Source organism: Sarcophilus harrisii, chromosome 3, assembly GCF_902635505.1.
Source record: "Sarcophilus harrisii chromosome 3, mSarHar1.11, whole genome shotgun sequence".
In the NCBI taxonomy this organism is placed as follows: Eukaryota; Metazoa; Chordata; class Mammalia; order Dasyuromorphia; family Dasyuridae; genus Sarcophilus; species Sarcophilus harrisii.
This window is the reverse complement of record NC_045428.1, coordinates 439,018,683-439,043,501: the sequence shown is the minus strand read 5'-3', so window position 1 is coordinate 439,043,501 and position 24,819 is coordinate 439,018,683. Positions and strand designations below refer to the sequence as shown.

Here is a 24,819-nt window from a genome sequence, read left to right as displayed (position 1 = left end):
TCTAATTCTCAAGTCCTAAGCTTATATCTTCTTTCTTTTTCCCATCCTACACAGGAGTGTTTTGTCTCCTTCTCTTTTTAATTTTCATTAGTTTAAATTTTGACTGTTTTAAAATTTTTCATCCACATCTCTATGAAACACTATGTGGCCAATTCTGCTACTTTTACTTTGAAAATTTAAAGATGATCACTTGAACTGAAAATGAGTAACTGAAATGAGAATTTAGATTACTTTTGGATTTAAATTATTCATGTTAGCCCGAAGATCTACAAGTATTTCTTGATACAGAGATGTAGAAGGTTATAGTACATAAAACATTGAATTGGGAGTCAGAGCCCTGGAGTTTTAGCCATGTGACCTTGGAGAATGTATTTGTATATCTCATGTATAAAATGGTATGACATTTTTCTTGCCTACTTTAGGATTGTTGTAAAAGTCAAATGAGGTAATTTATGTGAATGCTATATGAAAACATTTGGGCCCTGGGCAAATGTAAGATGGGCATATATAACAAAAATAATTTCATTATCATTAATGCATATTCCCAACATGAAGGTCATTTTTGGCTCCATGCTGTCCTTTACCACACATAGCAAGTTGATTGTCAGTCTTATAGTATTTTCCTCTTCAGAAGTGTCAAACTTCTGGCCTTCAGAACCAGATTAAATCATGATTGATAAATGTTTGACAAAATAAATAAAAGTATTACACACATGGCTAATGTTTATTTGTTATTTTTCTAAGTCAGTGAGTGAACCTAGAGATCTATTTCCATCTGAGATTAATACCACTGTTTTATAATATATTTCATGTCTATAATTCTTTTATGCACTTATTTAACCACTACCCTCAGTGCATGCCCTCATCACTTTTTACCTTGACTATTGTCAGCCTCCTAACTGTCCCAAATCTTTTCCTTCCAATTTATCCTTCACATAGCTACCAAACTGATTCTCCTTTAGTACAAATCAGACTATGTTTCTTTTTTTATACTTTATAAATTCTAGTGTCTCTAGTGTCTCCCTACTGCCTTCAGGAACCAATGCAAACTTTTCTATTTGGCATTTAAAACTTGCTGGCCCCATCCTATCTTTACAACTCAGTACTTGTGATTTACAAACATTGTGTGTTACTCCCCTCCACCTTTAATAGATCCTTTAATATAATAATATATATATAATATATTTAATATATATAATAATAAATATATTTAATATAATAGATCCATCCTTTAATAGATGCATGTCAAATAATTCTTGGAAAGTTATTTATTAAGTAAAATTTTATAAATGAAATACTGTTTTCTCATTGGTTTAATTTAAGAAGAGAAGATTTAGTGTTTCCATAGAAGGATGTCTTTATACATGCTTGTAATTATGATCGTTTTGAGAAAAATGAGAGCTTTTTCTCACTGGGTATCTCAAACTAATCTTTTTATTCCCATCTCCTTTCATTCCTTCTTTCTTCTTTTCCCCTTCCTGTTCCTATAGTATAACCTCTACTCTATTGCCTCATTCATAGGTACTTATTAATACATCAGTTGAGGTCAGAACAGTTTTGTATAATAAGATTTTTTTTTGACTAAAGAAGAATACCTAGAATGTGGTAATGGTAGATGATTCTTCCTTTTATGAGAGTTAAAGTAATAAGATTTTTAAAGGAATGTCTTCTATTGCAGTGAATTGCATTAGAGGTTTCCAATGACTACATACAGTTATGGCAGGGAAAAAAGTGGTTACCGTTATATGAAATAGAAAATGACTGTTTATTTTTACATATATTAATATAGATTGTGCCATCTGTTTTCTGATGACTTTAATGTCAAAGTTTTTATTACCTCTATTCTGAAAGCTACTATTCCTGGATCTTTCTCTCATCTTTCCTACCAACTTGCTCTCGTTAGGCAGACCTGATCTAATGTACTAAACATATATAAGTTCTAATAGTCATGATTTAAAGTTGCAAGAAAGTGGATTTTATATGAATGTGAGGAATAACTTTTTTTTTTAATAATTAGAACTACATTAAGGGCAGCTGATAAGAACTTCCAAAAATTTTTGCAGTCTACAGCCCATAATTTTGTAGAAAATTCATCATTAGGATGGAATAGCTTATTATCCTCATTAACTTGTCATGTGCCAAAGAGCTTGTATAACTAAAAGTAGTACTTTGAGAGAAAGCTGTAGCAGTGTGTTGGGAAGAAGTACAGTTAGCTGGCTTTTGACCACTATTTATTTAACAAGCATTTATTAATTATTTACTATATGCCAGGCACTCAGTTTGTGTTTTTTTAAAAGAAAAAAAAGCAAAACAAAAGCAAGACAAAGAATAGATGGATAGATGGGCTCGCATCCATTTAGTCCACAAATATGTCTGATATTTTAAAGGAAAAGGCATGTTTTATGGCTTTCCTTTACCTACAACTTCTTTTCTCCTTTGCCACTGCTGTGGCTAGAAGAGGAGTGGAAGAACAAAGAAAAGATGAACAAGACAAGCAGATTTAGGAAAAAATTTCTGCTTTTGAAACATTTCCAGCTAAAACCCTTAATAAATTTAGTATTTTTAGGGGTTTTTTTTATCTCTCTTCCCATAATGGTTATTCCAATCTCTTTTCTTCCCTTTTCAAGCCTCCCACAACCATCCTATCTCTTGTCTCTCTTCTCTTTTAAGCCCTCACCTTGTATTTTGTTGGAAAATTTGAGACTGCCCATCTCAAGGTTGTCTCTCTTCTTTTCTCATCCTCTTCCCACAACTTCTTGACATCCTTCCCTACTACTTCCTCTTTTTGCTCCTTTCTCTGATATTGGATTTTTTTCCAACACCAGCTCTTCTACAAGTACAAAAATCCTATTTCCTCCCCATAGTCACCAGCAGATTGTCTTACTGTCATCCCCTGGTATTTCTAATCTTTGATTTTTCCGATCTTTCCTTGCTGCTTATGAACTCATCCAAGTTTGCCGTCTTCAAAAAAAATTAACCCTTACTCTCTATTGTACCTCCCCTTCTTGTCCGAATTCCTTTAAATAGCCATCTCAACTTGAACTCTCTACGTCCCCTCATATATTTCTTGCAGTCTGATTTCTGACTTCATCACTCAACTAAAACTCCTTTCTGAAAAGTTGCCAAAGATCTCCTGACCACCAAATCTAAGGACTTTCTCACTCCTTATCTCTTTGGACTTCTCTGCCACCCTTGACATTGTTGATTACACTATCTCTCTGAATATTGTCTTTGAGTGTTCGTCCACTGATGCTGCCCAAAGCATGTGCAAATTTCCCACCCTCCATCCTTACAAACCCCCACTGGAGACCACATTGCTGGAAAATAGTCATCCTATAGTTCTTCTTCCTTTAGCTACCAAGATGGGATTTCTGCACATCTGCTTCTTCTCCATTCACCCTTTGAAATATGAATTCTTACCTCATCATTGGAGAGCAACTGATCTCCCAAAGTTATTGGTGATGCAGTGGATTGATTGCTGGACCCTAGACTCAGAAAGAATTGAGTTCATATCTGACCTTAGATTACTAACTAGCTTTGTAAATCTGGGCAATTCATCCTCTTTGCCTAGGTTTTTTAACCATAAATGAGGAGCATAACCCTACCTTCTAGATTTGTGGGCATTAAATGAGATAATATTCATGGCACATAGTAAGTTGTAATTATGAGCCATTATTATATAGCCATGTATAATTGTATAGCTATTATTATTATATAGCTATATTGCATGTATATTAAATAGCTATTATTATTATATCATCTTTTAACTGTTAAATCTGATGGCATTTTATTCTTCATCATTCTTAACTGCTGCTGTATTTTGGCACTGTTGTCCCCCCTCTCTCTTCTCTTTCTACTTCTCCCTCTTTTACTGATCCTTCTAAGGGTCATCACTGATGACAAACCTACTGTATTTTAAGGACTCAAACTTTGCCTGGACTTTATTCTGTCTGTCAGTGACTGCCTCAGTTAGATGGGACTGGCCCCTAACCTGTGGGGAGCCAGATCTGAATAGAGCAAACTAGAGACAGGAGAGTCTCAAAATGAGGGAAACACCTTGGAGGCAAGGACAGACGTGCTGGCATCCTGCCCCTCGTGGGGAGCCTGCTTTAATGTGCGGAGATCTCAGGACTTATGCCAGTGGCTGCATAGTGAGCTGTGACTTTGACAGGGAGGAATAACAGCAACGATGTAATAAGTTTGATTCATAGCGGGGCTTCCTGACCAGAAATAATTCTGAGATGTTTCTGTAGCTGAGATCACCCAGCGGGTGAGTGCACAGGATTGCTGTTATTCCACACTTAGGGCACAGCTTGCTTACAGGGCCTTAGCTCTGGAAAACTGTATGTCTCCTAATATCTTGACAACTCCCAAGGAATTAATTGTCTTTATGTAAATGATTCACTTATCTTTCTATACAGTCCTAGTTCCTCTCTTAAACTCTAGTCCCCCATCACCAGCTACTTATCAGACATTTCAAACTGGATGTCCTGTAGTTGTCCAAACCATGATTAATTATTTTCCATTCCTGCTCTGCTCCCACCCCCATACCCTTCTAAATTTCTTTTTTGCTGAGGAGGGCATCATAGTTCTGGTTACTCAAGTTTCAACCTTGGCGTCCTCCTCAAACCCCCCCCCCCCCCACTTCCAACCCACATATCCATCCGGGGGCCAGATCTTATAATTTCAGTCTCACAGAGTCTGTGGCCCCTCCCCGTCACTCACACAGCCATCACTCCAGTTCAAGCCTTCATCATCCTTCTTCTGCAGCAGCCTTCTCACTGGTCCTATTGCCAAAAGCCTCTCAGCGCCCCAATCCATCTTCAGCACAGCTGCCAAGGGGATTTTTCTAGAGTGCACATCTGTTCCTGTAGCCTCTTCCCACCTTCCCTCTGCCAAATAATCAAACTGCTCTCTGCCTATTGTCTTGGGAATCAAATATAAACTTCTTCATTTCACATTTAGTTCTCTTTGAAATCTTATCTCTTATCTTTCCGGTCTTTCCTCCATTTTTTACTTTCTCAGATTTAGTTTCTGATTTACTTGCTCCTTACAGAGTTCTCCATCATTCACTTCTGTATCTTTGTCCGATCAGTCCTCATGCTTCTTATCTCAGACTCTTAGAAACTCTGGTTTCCTTAAAGACAGTTCATTATATTAATATATACATCTATGTGTACGTATGTATGTACATATATACACTTCTAAATGTGTGTATGTGTATATATGTATATATACACATCTATATCTATGTGTGTATGTGTATATAAATTTTACTTTCACAACCCTAGGAAATCAGTGCTTAAATCCTTATGGTAAAACCTCCTTTTTACAGATAAGGAAACTGAGATTAAGAGAAGTTAAGTGATTTGTTCAGTGTCACAAAGATATCGGTATCTGAGGAAGGATTTGAATTCAGACCTGCTTGTTTCCATGTATTTTTTTCTCTTCATTCTGCTACATAACTGCATTTTTCCTCAAAAAAAAATTTGTCAGGAGTTGAGTTTCTTGCATAGTCCTATTCCCTGTCCCTATCATGTAATATTTATGATTGTTACTTATGTTAAAGTAATGATAAAAATAGTAAAAAGACATTCAAGAACACCAACTGATAGGTGTTTCTAAGAGTCAGAGATGAGGAGGAAATGCATTGAAGCTGCAAGTGCCTCTCTACCCCAGATCATACTGGAACAAACTGTATAAGCCACTGAGTTATATAGTCTTGGGTTGAGGTGACCTGGGAGCATAAAACAACCACCGAATGAAATAACCTAGATTCACCTATCTAAGTGTATTAACACCAGTAATTGACTTGTATTCTGCATATATATAACTTATTCAAATGTGAGCTCATTAAGGATAAGCCTATCTCATTTTGTGTTTGTATATTTAGTGCATAAATTAACATGGTACCTGATGTAATTTTTACTGATTTTACTAGTAGTTTTTTGGGGGAAAAGGTAGATTGCAGAATGATTGTTAATGCCTTTGTTTGCAATATATATATATATATATATATAGCAATATATAAAGAAGAAAAGAAGATTTAAGTTCAAACATCTTTAGGCAGTTTTTAAAAAGAACTTGCACCTTTTCAATTCCCTCCCCCACACGTTGTTCTGAATTGTAATATGCCCCCAAAACCATTCATTTATTAAATATCCGATTATTGTTTATTAATGATATCAAACAAAATAGTTATAGGTAGGTTAAGATTACAAATGTAATATGCCGGAGTGGCATTTTTATGCATTATTCATACTTTATGAGAAACAGTATGGCGTAGTGATTAAAGTTGGTTTCAGAGCCAAGAAGATTAAAGTTCAGATCCTATGTTTGACCTTGGTAAATAATTAATATTTCAGGGATGAAAAAATCTTTCTCTAACTCTTAAGTATCAGGGCATGTAAAGAATTAAATTGGTAAGGACAGCTAGTTGGTGTAGTGGATAGAGCACCAGTCCTGAAGTCAGTAGGACCTGAGTTCAAATGTGGCCTCAGACACTTAACACTTCCTGGCTTTGTGACCCTGGGCAAGTTCCTCAACCCCAAATGCCTCAGCAAAAAAACAACCAAATAAATGAATAAAAGACTTAAATTGGTAGTGTATATTTCTTCATTGGAGAGTTCCTTATGAAACCTAAGATCTAGTTTAAAATGTTCAAAATAAATAGTCATATATTAGGGCTCTTTAAATAATGCATAAATAAGGGTATCTATATAGAAAGCATAGCCTCAGAGCTCTAGCTCTCCTTTTTCACTAAGCATGTCACTGGGCAAATTACCATTCTGGGTCTTGTTTACCTCATATGTAAAATTAAGATGCTGGCAGAGATAATCTTTTAAGTGTTTTCTAGTTATAAAATTCTTTGATTGATTTTGGAGCTTAATTTGCCAATTTAAAGTTATTATCTTGCTTTTAATGGAATAAATGGAAGAGGGAGAGAATTTAGAACTAAAAACAAAATAAAATTGAATGAGAGGAAAAAATAAAGTTATTTTTTTCCTTCAGATTTTTAATCAAATCATAAGTTGATAGTGAGAAATACAAGCCTTATAACTTGATGATTTAAACATCATATTTTCATAAGTCAGAACATGGGAGCCATACCATTCTGTGTGACCCAGACATATACTCTGAGCATCTTAAAATCCAATAAACCCTTGCTAAATGAAATCAATATTAGTCAGTGAGGCATATCTCTGCAGAATTCATCTATTAAAACAGGCTGACAGTTTTAGATTCTGAAGTGTTTATTGCTGATTTTTATGTTGAAAAATAATTCAGCTTTAGAGGAGTTTAAAGATGTGTTTGAAAATTTGTTGTACATCATCATCTTTATTGAGTTATAAATAAGAAGTTTTTAAAGAAAAGTCATGATTTACAAGGGCATCAATTTAACAAATGTTTAGTGTAGATTGTAAATAGTAATAAACTTGTGGTAAACACCTTATGGACTTTTTATGTTCATCACATAATATGATTTCAGCATTGTTGTAAGTCAGGCTTGTTCTCTCCCCCTCTGATCCAATTAAAGTGAAAAAGGAGAGTAATCAATATTCTAACAGTTTGTCAGGTAAGCGTTTTCTGATTTAATCATGTATTGCTGAATTGCCAAGGAGTATAAAGGAAACATCTAACAGTTAGCATAAGTTAAGTTGCCTTCTTCTTTTACCTCTCAAATCACCCACTTCTGCTTTTTTCCTCTTCCTTTATTGAGGAACTTGAGGTTCCTTATATTTAGAGAATGAAACTTTAAATTAGGTTGAAATTGACTTGAGATTTGTCACTAGACCTGCCCTTCATAGAAAAAATTCTGAATCCATGGTATCATCCCTATTTTCTTTTTTTTTATTTTTATTTAAGAGCCTTTTATTTACAGGTTATATGCATGGGTAACTTTACAGCATCAACAATTGCCAAACCTCTTGTTCCAATTTTCCACCTCTTACCTCCCCCTCCCCCAGATGGCAGTATGACCAGTAGATGTTAAGTACATTAAAATATAAATTAGATACACAATAAGTATACATGACCAAAACGTTATTTTGCTGTACAAAAAGAATCAGACTCTGAAATATTGTACAATTAGCTTGTGAAGGAAATCAAAAATGCATGTGGGCATAAATATAGGGATTGGGAATTCAATGTAATGGTTTTTAGTCATCTCCCAGAGTTCTTTCTCTGGGCATAGCTGGCTCAGTTCATCACTGCTCCACTGGAAATGATTTGGTTGATCTCATTGCTGAGGATGGCCAGGTCCATCAGAACTGGTCATCATATAGTATTGTTGTTGAAGTATATAAGGATCTCCTGGTCCTGCTCATTCCACTCAGCATCAGTTCGTGTAAGTCTCTCCAGGCCTTTCTGAAATCATCCTGTTGGTCATTTCTTACAGAACAGTAATATTCCATAATATTCATATACCACAATTTATTTCAGCCATTCTCCAACTGATGGACATCCATTCAGTTTCCAGTTTCTAGCCACTACAAAAAGGGCTGCCACAAACATTCGTGCACATACAGGTCCCTTTCCCTTCTTTATAATCTCTTTGGGATATAATCCCAGTAGTAACACTGCTGGATCAAAGGGTATGCACAGTTTGATAACTTTTTGAGCATAGTTCCAAACTACTCTCCAAAATGGTTGGATTCGTTCACAACTCCACCAACAATGCATCAATGTCCCAGTTTTCCCGCATCCCCTCCAACAATCATCATTATTTTTTCCTGTCATCTTAGCCAATCTGACAGGTGTGTAGTGGTATCTTAGAGTTGTCTTAATTTGCATTTCTCTGATTAATAATGACTTGGAGCATCTTTTCATATGACTAGAAATAGTTTCAATTTCTTCATCTGAGAATTGTCTGTTCATATCCTTTGACCATTTTTCAATTGGAGAATGGCTTGATATTTTTATAAATTCGAGTTAATTCTTTATATATTTTGGAAATGAGGCCTTTATCAGAACCTTTGACTGTAAAAATATTTTCCCAGTTTATTGCTTCCCTTCTAATCTTGTCTGCATTAGTTTTGTTTGTACAAAAACTTTTCAGTTTGGTATAATCGAAATTTTCTATTTTGTGATCAGTAATGATCTCTAGTTCTGCTTTGGTCATAAAGACCTTCCCCTTCCACAGGTCTGAGAGGTAAACTATCCTATGTTCCTCTAATTTATTAATAATTTCATTCTTTATGCCTAGGTCATGAACCCATTTTGACCTTATCTTGGTGTACGGCGTTAAGTATGGATCAATGCCTAGTTTCTGCCATATTAGTTTCCAATTTTCCCAGCAATTTTTATCAAACAGTAAGTTCTTATCCCAAAAGCTGGGGTCTGGGTTTGTCAAAGACTAGGTTACTATACATTTTGACTGTTTTATCCCTTGAACCTAATCTATTCCACTGATCAACTAATCTATTCCTTAGCCAATACCAAATAGTTTTGGTAACTGCTGCTCTATAGTATAGTTTTAGATCTGGTACAGCTAAGCCACCATCATTTGATTTTTTTTTCATTAATTCCCTTGAAATTCTTGACCTTTTGTTTTTCCATATGAATTTTGTTGTTATTTTTTCTAGGTCATTAAAATAGTTTTTTGGGAGTCTGACTGGTATAGCGCTAAATAAATAGATTAGTTTAGGTAATATTGTCATCTTTATTATATTTGCTTGCCCTATCCAAGAGCATTTAATATTTTTCCAATTGGTTAGATCAGACTTAATTTGTGAAAAGTGGTCTGTAATTTTGCTCATAAAGTTTCTGATTCTCCCTTGGCAGATAGATTCCTAAATATTTTATATTATCAGTAGTTACTTTAAATGGAATTTCTCTTTGTAACTCTGACTTGGATTTTTTTAGTGATATATAAGAATGCTGATGACTTATGTGGGTTTATTTTATAACCAGCAACTTTGCCAAAGTTGTGGATTATTTCTAATAACTTTTTCGTAGAATCTCTGGGGTTCTCTAAGTATACCATCATGTCATCAGAAAAGAGTGATAATTTCATCCCTATTCTTATTTGGTATCCCATCACCCATTCCAAGGCCGTTTTCCTAAAAGGACTTATTTTCAGCTACTGATATGCTAATCTTTGGTAACTTATTAATGAGAGTCATAAAGATGGGGAAAAAAATAGTCTCTCTAATCCAATTCTAACCTAAATCATGAATCCAATATCCTAGACAAGTGTTCTTGCTCCGCTGCAACAATTTTTTTTTTTTGACAGGGAACTCTAATGAGTTCCTTCTGTGGCTGACCATTCAATTTTTGAATAGTTCTGATTATTAGGAAATTCTTCCTTTTAGTGAATTGAAATCTGCTTTATTACAACTAAGATTCATAGACTTTTGAACAATAAGCTACCTGATAAATAAACTAGTCAGAACCAATTATGTTTTTTATTAATTTAAAAAAATATATATATGTGTGTATATATATATATATATTTGCCTCATTATTCACTCACCAATTGCTCCTCCTTCACCATATAGGGCATTCCTTTAAAAACAGTTAAGTCCAAAAAGTTTAATAGTAACATCAACTATGTGTAGTTTCTGGTTTGTTAAAAGAAAAGTGCACATTAACCTTCCTACTGTGGAAGCAATATTGGCCATTGTATAATTCCTGAGGTTTTTTTTTAGCTTTTGGTGTTAACTTCATTTTGTTTTGTAGTCTGTATATTTTTGGTTGTAGGTAAGGTACTATGCAATATTTTTTAAAACAGATTTTTCAGTTTCTTTCAATTCCTCAATTTGTCCTTCAAAGTGGCACAATGTTAATCTGTTACATTCTCTTACCATAATTTGTTGTTTAAGAATTTATGATATATATATATATATATGCAGTATGTAATATATTATGTTTTGTATATTATGCACATGCCATATTTACATATATTAACAGAATACAATATAAAAAAATTCTCTTTCCTCCTTCCTTTCTTCTTTCTCTCCTTCCTTTCTTCTTTCCCTTCCTCCCTCCCACCCTCCCTTCTTCCCTCCTTTTCTCTTTTTCTTCCTTCCTTCTTAAAGACCATGCCTTAAACCCAAATCACTTTGGTTCTCATTGATTGGTTAACAGTAGGTCTCAGGCCCACCCAAAGTTGGTCATTGTTAGGTGACTTAGCTTAAAAAGGCCAAGGTGTCTCCCTTTGCATCCAGGGCCATCTCTTGGCCCTCTCTCTGGCCACTGGACCCAGATGGCTCTGGAGGAAAGAGGGGGGCAGGAGACCTTACTCAGTCCTCCCTTCCTTAAATCCATTTCATTTGCATTTCATGGCATCACCTCCTTGATGACATGGTGCTCTTAGAGAATGAAGGACAATGAACAACAATACTACAGGACAGTTTGTAAAACCATTCCTCAGAGGTTGAGCACTTGATTTGTTTCTATCTTTTTATTATTGAAAATAGTATTACAATGAATATTTTGCTCATATAAAGCCTTTATTTCTGTCACTGAAATAACTAGATTAAGAGGAATGAACAATAGTAACTTTTTTTTTTTTTTTGCAAAATTCAAAATTAGTTTCTGGTATGGATGGACTTATTTCATCGGATTAGTTTGTCTTCCCACAGCTTTTCCAACACTGAATTTTTTTTGGTCTTTTTTCACCTTAGCCAATTTGATAAATGTGAGGTGATGCTTCAGAATCATTTTAATTGTTTCTTTCTGATTGCTAGTAATTTTGAACAATCTTTCAGATAATTGTTGTTTTACTTTTTTCTGAAAATGAATTCTTCATATCTGTTACTTGTTTGAATCCTTGATGAAAGCTCTTAAGATTCATCTCACCATAGATTTTTGTAGTCAAATTTTATGAGATGTTTGATGAAACAGTTTTTCTTCATTCCATTTATTTTTTATTTATTTATTTATTTTGTGAGACAATTGGGGTTAAGTGACTTTGTCCAGGTCACACAGCTACTAAGTATTAAGTATCTGAGGCCACATTAGAATTTTGATCCTTCTGATTTCAGGGCTGGTACTTTATCTACTCTGTCATTTAGCTGTGTCAATCCATTTATTTTCTTTTGACTTTCTATATTTATTTTATTTTTAAAGATCTTTTAAAATTTTATATAATTTAAATAGTTTATTTTATGGATTCTTTTCCTATTTGTAGTTGTGAAATATATGACCTTAAATTCCCAACTTTTTATATAATATGATTTGTTCAGGTGGACTATATCATGACTTATAAAAATCTGTATTAAGTATATTTTCTGCCAAATTGCCTTCTACTTTTCACAGCTTTATCTTCTTGTAGCATTATTATTTTATAATATGGAAACTGAGGTTCAGGAAAGAGAAATAAAGTCACCCAATAAGTGGTATTTGAATTTGACTTCTTAAATATAATACCATGATGGTACTTTGTGATTCATAGTATTCGCTCACTGGGCAAGTTCTACTATACGTGCAGAATTATTACGTTTACTTCTTTCATACTTTCAAAATTTTATTAAATCTTTTATAAAAGTTCAAACTTTGTCCTTTAAATTTTCCCATTTCTAAGCTACAATATTTCCTTAAAACAATTCTTCTTTGACATAGCTCCTAGCTACTCTTATATTCTTCATTGCTCCCTCTGTGTATTCTAGAATGGTGACTGATCAGGGAGAACGAATAGTTGTAAGGTATTTTCATTTTTAAAGAGACTTTTGAAAAGAGAATCAAGTCTTCTCTACAAGAAGGAATGAATCTGTATTGAAAAAATTCCAGATATTATAAAAGACAGTGTTAAAGATATTTTAAAATAGGAGGCATTGTTCAATGATCTTCTGCTCTTCTGGATCCTGCTGTTCTTGAGAAATTTGGACTAGGATCTTTCAGCTGTAGGGGTAGGATGATCCTATGCTGCAAAGGCTTTTGTGATCCTTAATGTCCAAAAAGTGGGATTAGGGAAGATGAAATGGGAGTCCAACAAGACACGGACACTGGTTTCTGACACCTAGGATCCAAGAATCTTTACATACATACATTGAGAAATGTTGCATAAAATCAATAATTTAATCAGCATGTGCCAGGCATTGTGGAAGACACAAAAATCATAGTTCTTTCCCTCAAGAAATTTTCATTCTTCTATCAGGGAGATAACATATTCATACACACATACATACATATAGATATATACACATATATTTGTGCCCACACTTACACATGGTTGCACACACAGTGCATGCACATACATGTATGTCTGTGTACATATATGTTTGTATGCACACTCAAGTACATGCAACATATATGCAAAATAATTACAATGTGATTTTTTTTTTTGGAGTAGATTCTAGATGCTGGGTGGTAAGGCAGTTAGGAAAGACAGTGTTAACGATAAGGAAATAAAGAATTTGAAAAGATGTGGGTAAAGAGGAAGGGAAAACTTTATATTCATGGAGATATGACCAGGGATAAAGCACCAAGATGAAGTGTGCTGGGGAGGGACAAGAAGAATACCATTTGGACTGGACTCTAGAGTGTAAGGAGGAGACCAGTGTATAATAAACAAGGGAAAATAGTTGAAGCCAAGTTATAAAGGACTTAAGATATCAAAGAGAAGAGTTTATGCTTGACCTAGAGCTCCAATGCAGTAGTTTATTGAGTAGGGGAGGGACATGGTTAGACTAGTATTTTCTCTGCCTGTTCCCCATAACTGGAATGCTTGTCCTGTCTCACTTATGCCTGCTGGCTTTCCTTCCTTCCTTTAAGTTCCATTTAAAATCCAATCTTCTACCAAAAACCTCTCTCAGTCCCTCATTCCCCTTATTAATTATTTTCTGGCTTTTCACATATAACTTATTTGCACAGATTTGCTTTTTTTTTGTCTCCCCCATTTGATTGTGACCTCCTTGTGGATGGTGATTCTTCAGCTTTATGTTCTAACCTCAATAGTCAGCACATGTTCTGGTCCTTAATGAAAGTTTACTGACGCCTATACTTTAGAAAAATCACTTTAGCAGCTAAGCGGAGAATAGATTGGAGTAAGGAGAGACTTAAGAAAGGAAGAAAGATTCCAAAGGGTTTTAAGGCATGTGAATGGGGTGTTCAGGTAAGATTAGCACCTGTAGTTGGAGGGCTTGTTGAATCTTTTCTAGGGCTGCACATTTACCTTTAATGTCTACCTGTTCCTGAACTCCCACCTATGGTTCCCAGAAGCAGACCAGATAAATCAGATTGAGGGTAACCTGCAGGCCTCAAACTTGTTGATAGATTAGGGAGTTGTCTATTCTAAAGCTACTTAAACTGTAAGTTGTGATCCCATATGGGGCTATATAATTGAATGGGGGGGGTTTGCAAAAAATTTGGCACCAGTAAAAGATATTAAATATTCCACTAAGATTTCATTCGTTATGTAAAAATAAAAAAGCATATCTATCTCATTAGAGTGAAAATTTGCTTTCATCTTTAATAAATCATAAAATTATATATATCAAATAATTGCTTTAAAATAGTTTTTTATGATTTGTTACCAATAAATTTTTGATTTGTATACTTATTTTCTATACTTATATTTCCAGGGTTGTATAAAATTTTCTTGGGTGAAAAGAAGCTCTGAGTAGAAAAAGATTAAGAAGCCCTGGTCTCTTCCAAGCATGTGAAAATTTCCCTTGAGTGGAATGAATGGATGAGAACAATTTGTTCCAATGGCCATGAGTGCATCTGAAGCAGGTGCTGTGGAGCTCTTAGAGTTTAGAGATTAAAGAAGCCAAGGTCATCCACTTAATCCTAGGCCATCACCAGTAATCTTGACCTTTGTCTTGCCCCGACTTCAGTGACTCTAGAAGAGAGAATAAGGGGCTTTGTGCAACTCTGCGTCACTTAAAATCAGTTCACATGTAGGTCATTACTCTAATGTCATTGGTCCTCTTCAAAACAAAGAACAAACAACAGGCTTTAGGCCAGAGATGATGAAGACCTAAACTAGAGTGAATGGAGAGAAAGGTTCAGAAAAAAAAGATTTTCCAACTGAATGGATGTATGAGGCAAGGGGAGAGCTGAGGAGGGAGGCTCAGAAGAGTGATACTTTTTTTAAAGATAAAGTGTCTTTTTTGGACATGTTAAATTTGAGATAACTAGGGGATGTTTGTTTTGAAGTGTCCAATATATAACTACTGTACTGAAGCTCAGGGATGAGACTAGGAGATCAGTGAGTCATCCACATAGAAAACCTGTACAAACTGCTGAGGAAGAATAGGGATCATGGTAGATCCTTGGAGTATGGACCCAGGGATGGATATGGGATGGGTGAGGAATCAGCAAAGGGGACAAAGAAACTATCAGCAAAGAGAGTTTAGGGAGGAGGAGAAGCAAAAGAAAGATTGTTATGAAAACCCAGAGAAGAACTGCTACAGGGAAATCAAGAAAGATGAAGACTGAAAAAAGACAGTCAGAGTTAGCAGGTGATCATGTTGGAGAGGGCAGCTGCAGTTAAATGCTGAGGTCAGGTGTAAGAATGTTACAAAATGTTAAGAAGTGAATGAATAAGGAGGAAATGAAAACAAGAATGGAGAGCGTTTTCTTTTTTAAGAGCGTTTTCTTTTTTTAAGAGCATTGTTGTGAATGGAAGATGATGTCCAGGGTGATAGTTTTAGGGTCTAAGCTTATAACGATGGTATGTTTGTAGACAGCAAGGAAGGAATCGGTAGTTAGGAAGAGATTAAAGCTTAGAAGGAAGAGATGATTATTGGGAGCAATTCAGTAAAGAAGACATTTGGGGGAGATGAGATGTAAAATATATTGAGAGTTTATTCTTAACCTTGCTGAGAAGGGACACTTCTTTTTCAGGGGATGGAATAAGAGTTGGAGTGAATAGAGGAGTTTTGACATGGTATTTTGAGAGGGCAGAGCAGGGAAATGAACAAGCTTTTATAGAGCACCTACTCCATTCCAGACCCTGTGCTAAGCACTTTACAAATATTCTCTTGTTTTGAAATTTGGGAAAGAGAGAATTGATGGTATATGGGCTATATTTTCTCAATAAAATGAGGTAACATCTTTATCTAAGAGATTGGGGGATGGAACAGGTTATGGAGTCTTGATAAGAGAGTTTTGAAATAGACTTTGGTGAATGAAATAGATTCGGTTAAGGAGTAATGAAAAGATTGACTTGGTATTGTGAGGATCTATTTGAAATTATATGATAAAAATTTGAAACCAATCAGCTCACTTGAGTGATTTCTTTCAGCTTTATTCAGTTGCATGTGATTAAAAGTGAAGGAGGCAGAGATAATGGCAGTAACTTAGGGTTGAGGTTTGGGTTTGGCAAGACATGAGTAGCAATAGGAGGCTGAAGCAAAGGATTTGAGAATAGAGGATAGTGTGGAACTGAATTGGTTAATGAATGAGATTGTGAAAGGAGGAGAATAAAATGGGAGCAGAGGTGATGTCCTAGGAAGTTACTCAGATAAACTGGAAGTTCTGCTGAAGAGAAAGAAGTATAAGAGTGATGAAGCACAGAGAAAGAAAGATAGAAAATTATGATCAGATAAGGGAATTTCATGGCTTTTATATGGAAGTGAAATATTTGTGGGTGTCGGCAAGATCAAGTGTGTTCATCCCTGTGTGCAACTGAAGTGAATTGGAGGAGTAGGATATGAAGGCTGAAGAAACGAGGAATAAGGAATTAAGAGTTTTTGAATCAATATCAGTATATAGGCTGGCGAGCAGTTATATGAGGGTAGAGAAAAACTGCCACAGAATAAATATCACAGACTTTCAAAATTAACTACTGCTACCCATTTAAACATATTACTTATGCTTACCTGAAATAGTAGGTTCATTCTTTTGTTGCTGTTCAGTTGTTATCAGTCATGGCTCACTCTTTATGACCCTCTGTGGGGTTTTCTTTGCAAAGATACTGGAGTGGTTTGCCATTTCCTTCCCCAGATAAGTTTGCAAATGAGGGAATTGAGGCAGAATTAAGTGACTTGCCCAGAGTCACACAGCTAGCAAGAGGTCACATTTGAACTCAAAAAGTTGACTGCCACATGGCACCTAGTGGCCCCATTCTAGGGAATGGCAAATTAGTGATTTGCTCTCTTGTTCTTAGATCCCCACATAGGAACTGTTTCTATCAAGACAAAGAATTTTGCACCTCTTAAATTAGAAAATGTCATGTTTTCTTAGAAAAAATGTTTATGAATTAAATTAAACATAATAGGACTTTGACCCTGTTTTAGGAAATACGTTTTTAATAGGAGCCTTTTGGCAATCACATAATTGTGGAGTTTTTGTTAGTCTAACCTTATCTCTCTCTCTCTCCCTTTCTTTCACTACTGCCTCTCTGTTCTATATAATTTACCTTGAAAGTTTTCAAAAAGGTTTATTGTAGCATATTAAAAAAAGATTTTTAAAATTTACACAAGAATTCTTATATTGTTTTTTAATAAAATAATATAAAAATCCCTGAGAACTCTTTTTTTTCCTTTTCCATTCTCATTTACACAGAGCCATCTAGAAAGTCTTGTGTTTGGGATGAACAGCCATAACAGTAAGAACAGGATTAATATGTCAGCATCTTCTTTTGTTAATACTTTAATCTGGTAACTGTTGCCCTGGTGAAGACAAAATAAACTGAAATCCCATGGGGGTGAATATTTTGTGCACTATGGTTATTAGTGTTGTGCTTGCAGGACCTGGATCAAAGAGACTGTTTCTAAAGGGTAAAAAAAAATGTAATATTGATGTATAGAATAGTTTTCACATAAAACTTTATTAAAAAAAGAGCAATTTCATTGTTAGGTGAAAATTGGGAACTTGCTCCCCTGTTGTTGATATTATGATTATATTGAAGTATCTGGTAGTAGAATGTTTTAGTTTAATTATAAAATGTTGAAATAGGAAGAAATTTCAAAAATCAAACTTGGATCTTCTGAATCTTTGCCAATTGCCAATTACTGTCTGTATGACTTTGAGTAAATTGCTTAACCTATCTGGGTTTCAGCTTCCTCTTATGTAAAATGAGAGGTTTAGATTAGATTGACTTTTCGTTTCATTCTACTGATAGCTCTAGGATCCTGTGATCATCTCAGCTCCTGTCTAAAAACCTTATTAGTATATTTGCATACTTTTCATTTTTGCTAGCTTCTCAGTCTTGCTTTGTTTGACATTGACATTTTCTTATGTTCCTGAATCCCTAATTTTAAATAACCCACTGTTGTTGTGACCCAGGCATTGCCATTTGAGTTGATATTTGCTCAGATAACTAATGTTGAGATCACTCACTGTAAAAAGGAACAGATGTGTTGTAGGGTGAATAGCAAAATGTTTTTCTGTATGCATAAAAGAATAAACAAAAACAGAAATATGGTCTTGGGGTAGAAAGAGGGACAAATCACTGACTGGGAATGTAAATCTATCTTTTTGAACTTGGGAATTGGCCTTCTGGCTCATTGACTATTCTGGTTCATATCTAGCACATTCTTGTGCTTGATAATTCTTAATGTTAATTAAGATGACATTTTCCTTATAATTATAGCTTATAAAAGCTAGTGAGAACCTTTTTCTAAATAAAAACCACATCATAGTATGAGGACTAAAAAAATTACAGTTGTATGTCTGACGACTGCCGTTTTTAATGCTAACTTGCCAGCTGGCATTCATCTTTCATTTTCCAAGAGGACAGTGACATCACAGGCTGAATGAAGTTGGATTTAAGTAAGGCAGAACTGCACACAAGTCATCAGCCCCATCTCTACCAGAGTCATCACAGTCCAGTGACGAGACAAAAATCAAAACTGACTAGTTTGGGATGCGTCTTTTATATCTGACCAAGCTCTAGGTCAGGGGTCCTCAAACTACTGCCCACAGGCCAGATGCCGCGGCTGAGGACAATTATCCCCCTCACCCAGGGCTATAAAGTTTCTTTATTTAAAGGCCCACAAAACAAAGTTTTTGTTTTTATTATAGTCTGGCCCTCCAACAGTCTGAGGGACAGTGAACTGGCCCCCTATTTAAAAAAGTTTGAGGACCCCTGTTCTAGGTGCTCCAAAACACCTGCTTTCGCTGCTGTCATGGCCAGAACAAACTGTTCTCCTTCCCCTTCTGCCAGAGGTGGTAGGCTAGGGGGTAATCATTTCCCTGATTCACCTATAGGTTTGAGACCGGTTTGTCTGTAACCTGGCTTAGCCTGTCTGCTGTGCATTTCAAAGCTTGGAGCCACAGGTGAGAATTAGGTGACAGGTGAACACAAGGCAAATGAGCATCCTGAAAAGGGCTCAGCAAACCCTCACCGCAGAGGTTCTGGTCCGCTTTGAATGCCCCATAACCCCAATGGGCCAGTGTCATTTTGCTGAGATACTTGGGGAAATGTGTTGTCTATAAAATCCATGTTTTGATATACTCTCTGCTGCTGGGAGTTATGTTATAATATTGTTAGTGTGGCCTGATTGTGAGAGATGGTTCTATCATGTTCAGAGTCTTCATAAGTCCTGATCAAAGTGCACAGTTTCTTAAAAGTCTTCACATTTGCTTGATATCATAGGCATTCTCATGTTATGTGATGATAAATGGATGTATTAAAATGCTTTCTGTGAATTACTCTTCACATTTAAATATGCGGAGAGAGAGGGTTAGCTCTAAAGAATGAGTTATCATTTTTATAGGTTGCAATGACATTTTCCTATTCTAAGTTCATAGCCAGAAATATATATTTGAAAATATCTCATTTCTTCCTTTTATAAATAAAACACAGATTTCATTGTACACTTTAAATTTTAAAAGAATTTGTACAAAAACAAGAGTTTCAAAATTTACTTTTATTGTCTCCACTTTATCCTGTGTATATCTTGTAAATACTTAGTCATTGGCATTTTGTATTTCTTAATAGATTGTGAGCTTCTGGAGAGTAGGGATTCTTTTTTTGTCTTTTTTTCCTGTATTCCTAGTCCCTAATATGGTGCCTGATATATAGTAGGTGTTTATTAAATGTTTATTCACTGTTGACTGAATGAGAAGAATGGAAGAAATAAAAAGAAAAAAAAATATGGTAGAAATGCAATGGAAAAAGCATTGGATTTGGAGTCAGAAAGACCTGCCCTTATGACCTGTATGAACCTGGGTAAGTGACTTAACTTCAGTGGGGCTATTTTCTTATATGAAAAATGAGGTTGAGTTAGCTAAGTGCAATGGATAGAACACTAGGTCTGGACTCAGGAGAACCTGAGTTCAAATTCAGCCTCAGACCCTTCTGTGTGACTCTTGGCAAGTCACTTAACCCCAATTGTCTGCAAACAAACTAATGAGGAGGTCAGATTGGGTAGTCTCGAAGATTTCCTTTCAACTCTAACTATCTGATCCTATAAACCTATGAGTTATTGAATTTTATAGCAAAGATTTCCTTGTGATAATGCTACTCAGGGAAGAAGTCTGCCCTAATCAGTAGAAGGCCAGTTTTGGAGATGGAAAGAACTGGTTTCAGTTTGTGACCATAAGGAAGTCACAAACTTCTCAGGACTCCAGGAAACTCTTTCAGACAATAAAGTACAAACAGATTTCTTTTCTCCACTATTAGAAAAACTTCCACACCAGGAGTTCCCTATACAGATAAATTCATCACAGCCTGGAAATACCTCCTTCCTCCTTCAAAAATATTTTTATAAATATGATACCACGTTTTTTAATATGTTTTTCTATGAACTTTGAATTTTCTTCAGCTGGCCATTTTTATTGGTCTGTTCTTTAAAACATTAAAAATCATTCTAGTAATAAAGAATATCAGTTAAATGGAACCTAGCACCATGGATAGATACTGAATTTGAAATCAGGAAGACCTCAGTTTTACTAGTGTTTCAGTTTTCTCACCTGTAAATGGAAGTAATAATAGCACCTAGCTCCTGAGAATATTGTGAGTTTCAAATGAGGTATTGGAAAGTGCTTTGCAAACCTAATAGGGTTATATAAATGCTAATATTCGGAGTGACATCATGATCTAGTAGAGAGAGCTCAGAATCTTAAGTAAGGTATTCAGGAATCAGTTGCCATGGGATCCAGTGCTATCATTTAACTTCTCTGTTCTTGTTTTTCAACTGCAAAATGGGTGGCTGCACAGGGATGCTGTTGATATATAATATTCCCCTGTATAAATTTATGATACAAGGGATGCTGTGATGATTGTTAATATTGATAGCATTTGAAACAGAAAATACTTTAAATTAGACTGACAACTAAGAATGGGGATCCTAATTTATTCTCCTCATTTTATAGTTGAAGAAGTTGAAGCCAAGAGAGATTAAGTCAACATTATACAAATGGTAAATTGGCAGCCAAGATTTGAACCCAGGTTCTTTGATACCAAGTTCAGCATTCTTTCCCTTGGACTACATTGCCTTCCAATTAAAACCTGTTCTTTTGCCTTATTCTTTGGATAAATTTTCTAGAGAGTTATGATTTCTTTCAACAAAATTATCAAAACACCATCTTCAATAGTCTCTATTCATTGTAATTTGTGCCTGGAAAATGTTAATATTCATTTGATACAGATGCCATTGTTTTTATTCAGCCTCTCACAAACCAAATTGATTCCTGATACCCTTAGGAATGGAAAGTCTAATGAATTTGGCTCTGACTGGCTCCCTTGATTAGCATTTAGTGGGGTTTGTTTTGCCTGTGGGTTATGGTTGGAGTAACTAATGAACCTGTTAAACTCTGTGCACATACAAAATGCCATAAAAAATATTCAGAGGGACTGAATACTTCACTAGTGGGAAGAGGTAGAATAGAAGCAATTCTGCCATTAAGCTCCTCCACCATCACTTTAGCCAAGTAGAGCATTCAGAGACAAATATTACAGAGCAATAAACACTTTGCACTTGGCTAAGGCACCAAGCAAAAATGGAAAATTATTTTAATTTCAGATTGAAAATTTCTACCAAAAGTGAATATTCTTTTCCCTGTAAATCAGTTATTGACATATTTAGATCGTTGAAGAACTTGCATTTGGGGGTTTCAGAGAATTTCACAGAGATTATGGTATCTGAGTTGTGTCTTGGCAGTAAGGAAGAGAGGAATTTCAAAGTATGAGAATTTAATTTCAAAAATTCAATTTATTATTGTAAGTTGATATAACTAGGAATTCTACATAAGGGACAGATTCATTTTATTACTTATTATTATTATTATTCTAGTGAATATTACTTTTTAGAATGGAAGAAGATTTTTGGTAGAATCATCCAATAGCAAAAGAATGCTAAGTTCAGTGGTGAATGGATTTATTCCATTAGTGTCTGAAGGGTATTAAAGTTAGAATTAGCCATGGGCAGCCACATGACTGGGGCTTTGTCCTTGACACCAAATCTGGAGTGATGGAGAATACGCTTCTCCTTTTCCCTGCTAAATAAAACACCAGCAAGCCTAAGAGGCCCATCCCCTAGCTTCAGGTTCCAAAACTCTATGAGCCCACATCACAGAGGCTGTCAAGAAAAACACTGACTGACTGCTTGTTGCCTCACCCCAGGGGTCACAGCTAGTCAGCTTTCCCCTGCCCTCCCTTTTCACTAGGTGGGAATCTTCCTCTCTTGGTAGGGTCCCTTCATCTTGGATCGCTTCCTCTCAAGTTCCTTCCTTCTCCTCGTGCTCCCTGAAGCCATCTTCCTTCCCAAAGAGGCAGCATGGTACAGAGAAAAGATTGATTAATTTGTCATCATGGGACCTGAATTTGGATCCTGCTCTTCTGCTTGCTGCCAGTTGTGACTATAAATAAAACACTGGGCAGCCTCTAACCCTACATCTAAAATCCCATGACTCTTGTGATAGGTGATTCCCAAAGTACTAGTGGTTCTTGACTCCCATTCCAAGGCCTGCTGACTCCTTCTCTTGCATCCTCCTTTGATGTTCTCTCACATTCTGTGCCAGGTAGAATTACTGACATACCTCCCGTACCTACTGCCATTTTCAGATCTGCCACCATTATTCCATCCTTTCTAGATCCTTACGGCTATCATTTAGGAACCTCTAGGTCCCCCTCCTGCCTTTTTAATACATGTTGGACTTGCCTCGTGTTCTTATTCTCTACCCCAGTCACTACTTGTCCTCTGGTCTTTCAGGTCCTTGTAACCCTTAATTCTTATGACTTGTTTTCTGACTACCTCACCCATTCAAAGTAGCAAAGGAGTTCTGTATCTCCTCATCTTTTACAGGGATGTAGACTTCATTATGAGAAGGCAGGCTAGAGAAAGCAGTCTGGCCATAGGGCCCTTGAGTAGGGCAGTTATTGTGAGGACCAAGCAATAAATAGAGCAGGCTTGTAGTGGAGGAAGGGGAGGAGAGGAATCATTCCTTCTCTCAATCCAGATATTGTGCCTTAGGTCAAAACCCTGCCCCTGTGGCCCATTGATATTTCTAGTTCTGATTCTAATATGAATGAGTCACTCACCAATGAACTTAGAAACTACCATTTGAAGACTTTATCAAAATTCATATGACACTTTTCCTGTAATTCAAAAAATATATATTGTTCACTGGTATAAAAACCAACAATAATAACTCTTTTAAAGTCTATGAAGCACTTTTTATACATGAATATTGTATTTCTTACCTTCTCAACAGATAAGGGGAAATGGAAAAAGGTAAAAAAAAAAGAATTAAGAACTGAAAATAAAATAAAAATAATTAATAAATTAAAAAAAAAAACAAAGACTACTTGAGATACAATGAGTAGATTTAATTAATTGGGAAAGAACCCCATATTTGGTAAGATTGGACCTGGTAGTTGTAACCTTTCTCAGATCCAGTTTCTTCTGTTATCTAGGGCACCAGCAATGTTCATGGCCTAATACTATAAGCCTCACATGTGTTGGACTCTGATATTTATTATCACCCTTAAATTGGATCCTTAGCTACTGTTTGAGTAAGAAAAGACCACAGTGGTTTGTGTGATGGCTCTGAGGGCTTTGTCCAGCAGTCATAGAAATCAAAAAGGTCTATAGCTATTGCTTTTGAGGGGTCACTTGTGTGACCTGTCTGTCTCATTACTCAGTCATTCTGTAATGTGTGTAGGTAATTGTGTGAGATTGGGTAGGTATAGCAATACAACACATTTTTTCAACTAGAAAAAAAAAACAATTCTAAAATATTTTACCATTTTACAGAATGTTTGTATTTGAAAAACACAGAAATGTAGTGGAAAGAGGTCTATATTTAGAGGCATGAGCCTTGGATTAAAATCAGGAATCTGAGGTCACACAACCTCAGCTAGCACCCTCATGTCTGAGGTTTGGAACTGCATTACAAACTCCACCTGGGGAAGGGTCTGGAAAAGGTGTCTTAAACATTTCTAGGAATTTAGCATATTTGTTATCACTGAAATGACCAGTTTCAGCCTTTTCTGTCTCTGGAAGAAAACAACACTGAATGACTAAAAGCAATCTGCCCAAGCAGCTGCTGTATGATGAGCTGAAACAGAATAAGTGCAAAACCAAATGGGGAAAGTTCTAAAAAGGCACTGGCACAAATGTTTACAACTGAACAACTAATAAGATGGAATGTTTGTTAAGCACCTGCTATGTGCTAAATGCTGGGAATACAAAAAATGAAAAAAAAAATACCTCAGAAAGAAAAATACTTTTGTTTCAAGGAGGATTGTAGAGAGGAGAGACTAATGCACAGATAACCATAATACAGGTCAGAAAGTGATAGTGAAGGTGGGGTCAAGCCACATAACTTGAAAGATCCAAGGGCGGGGAGAGAATCAACTCAAGCTAGACCCATCAAGGGAGACTTCTTTGAGGAATAAGCATCTGAGCTAGGCCTGAAGGCAGGAGAAGAATGTTTTCGAATGGAAATGGAAGAAGAGGGAAATCTGCTCCAGGTTGAACG

The 24,819-nt window shown here is 35.7% G+C and overlaps 1 protein-coding gene across 2 annotated transcripts in view; it reads left to right on the top strand.

Moving 5' to 3' along the window:
- WASF3 (WASP family member 3) overlaps window positions 1–24,819 on the top strand; it is a 179,110-nt gene that overhangs the window by 85,868 nt on the left and 68,423 nt on the right. The window lies entirely within an intron of this gene.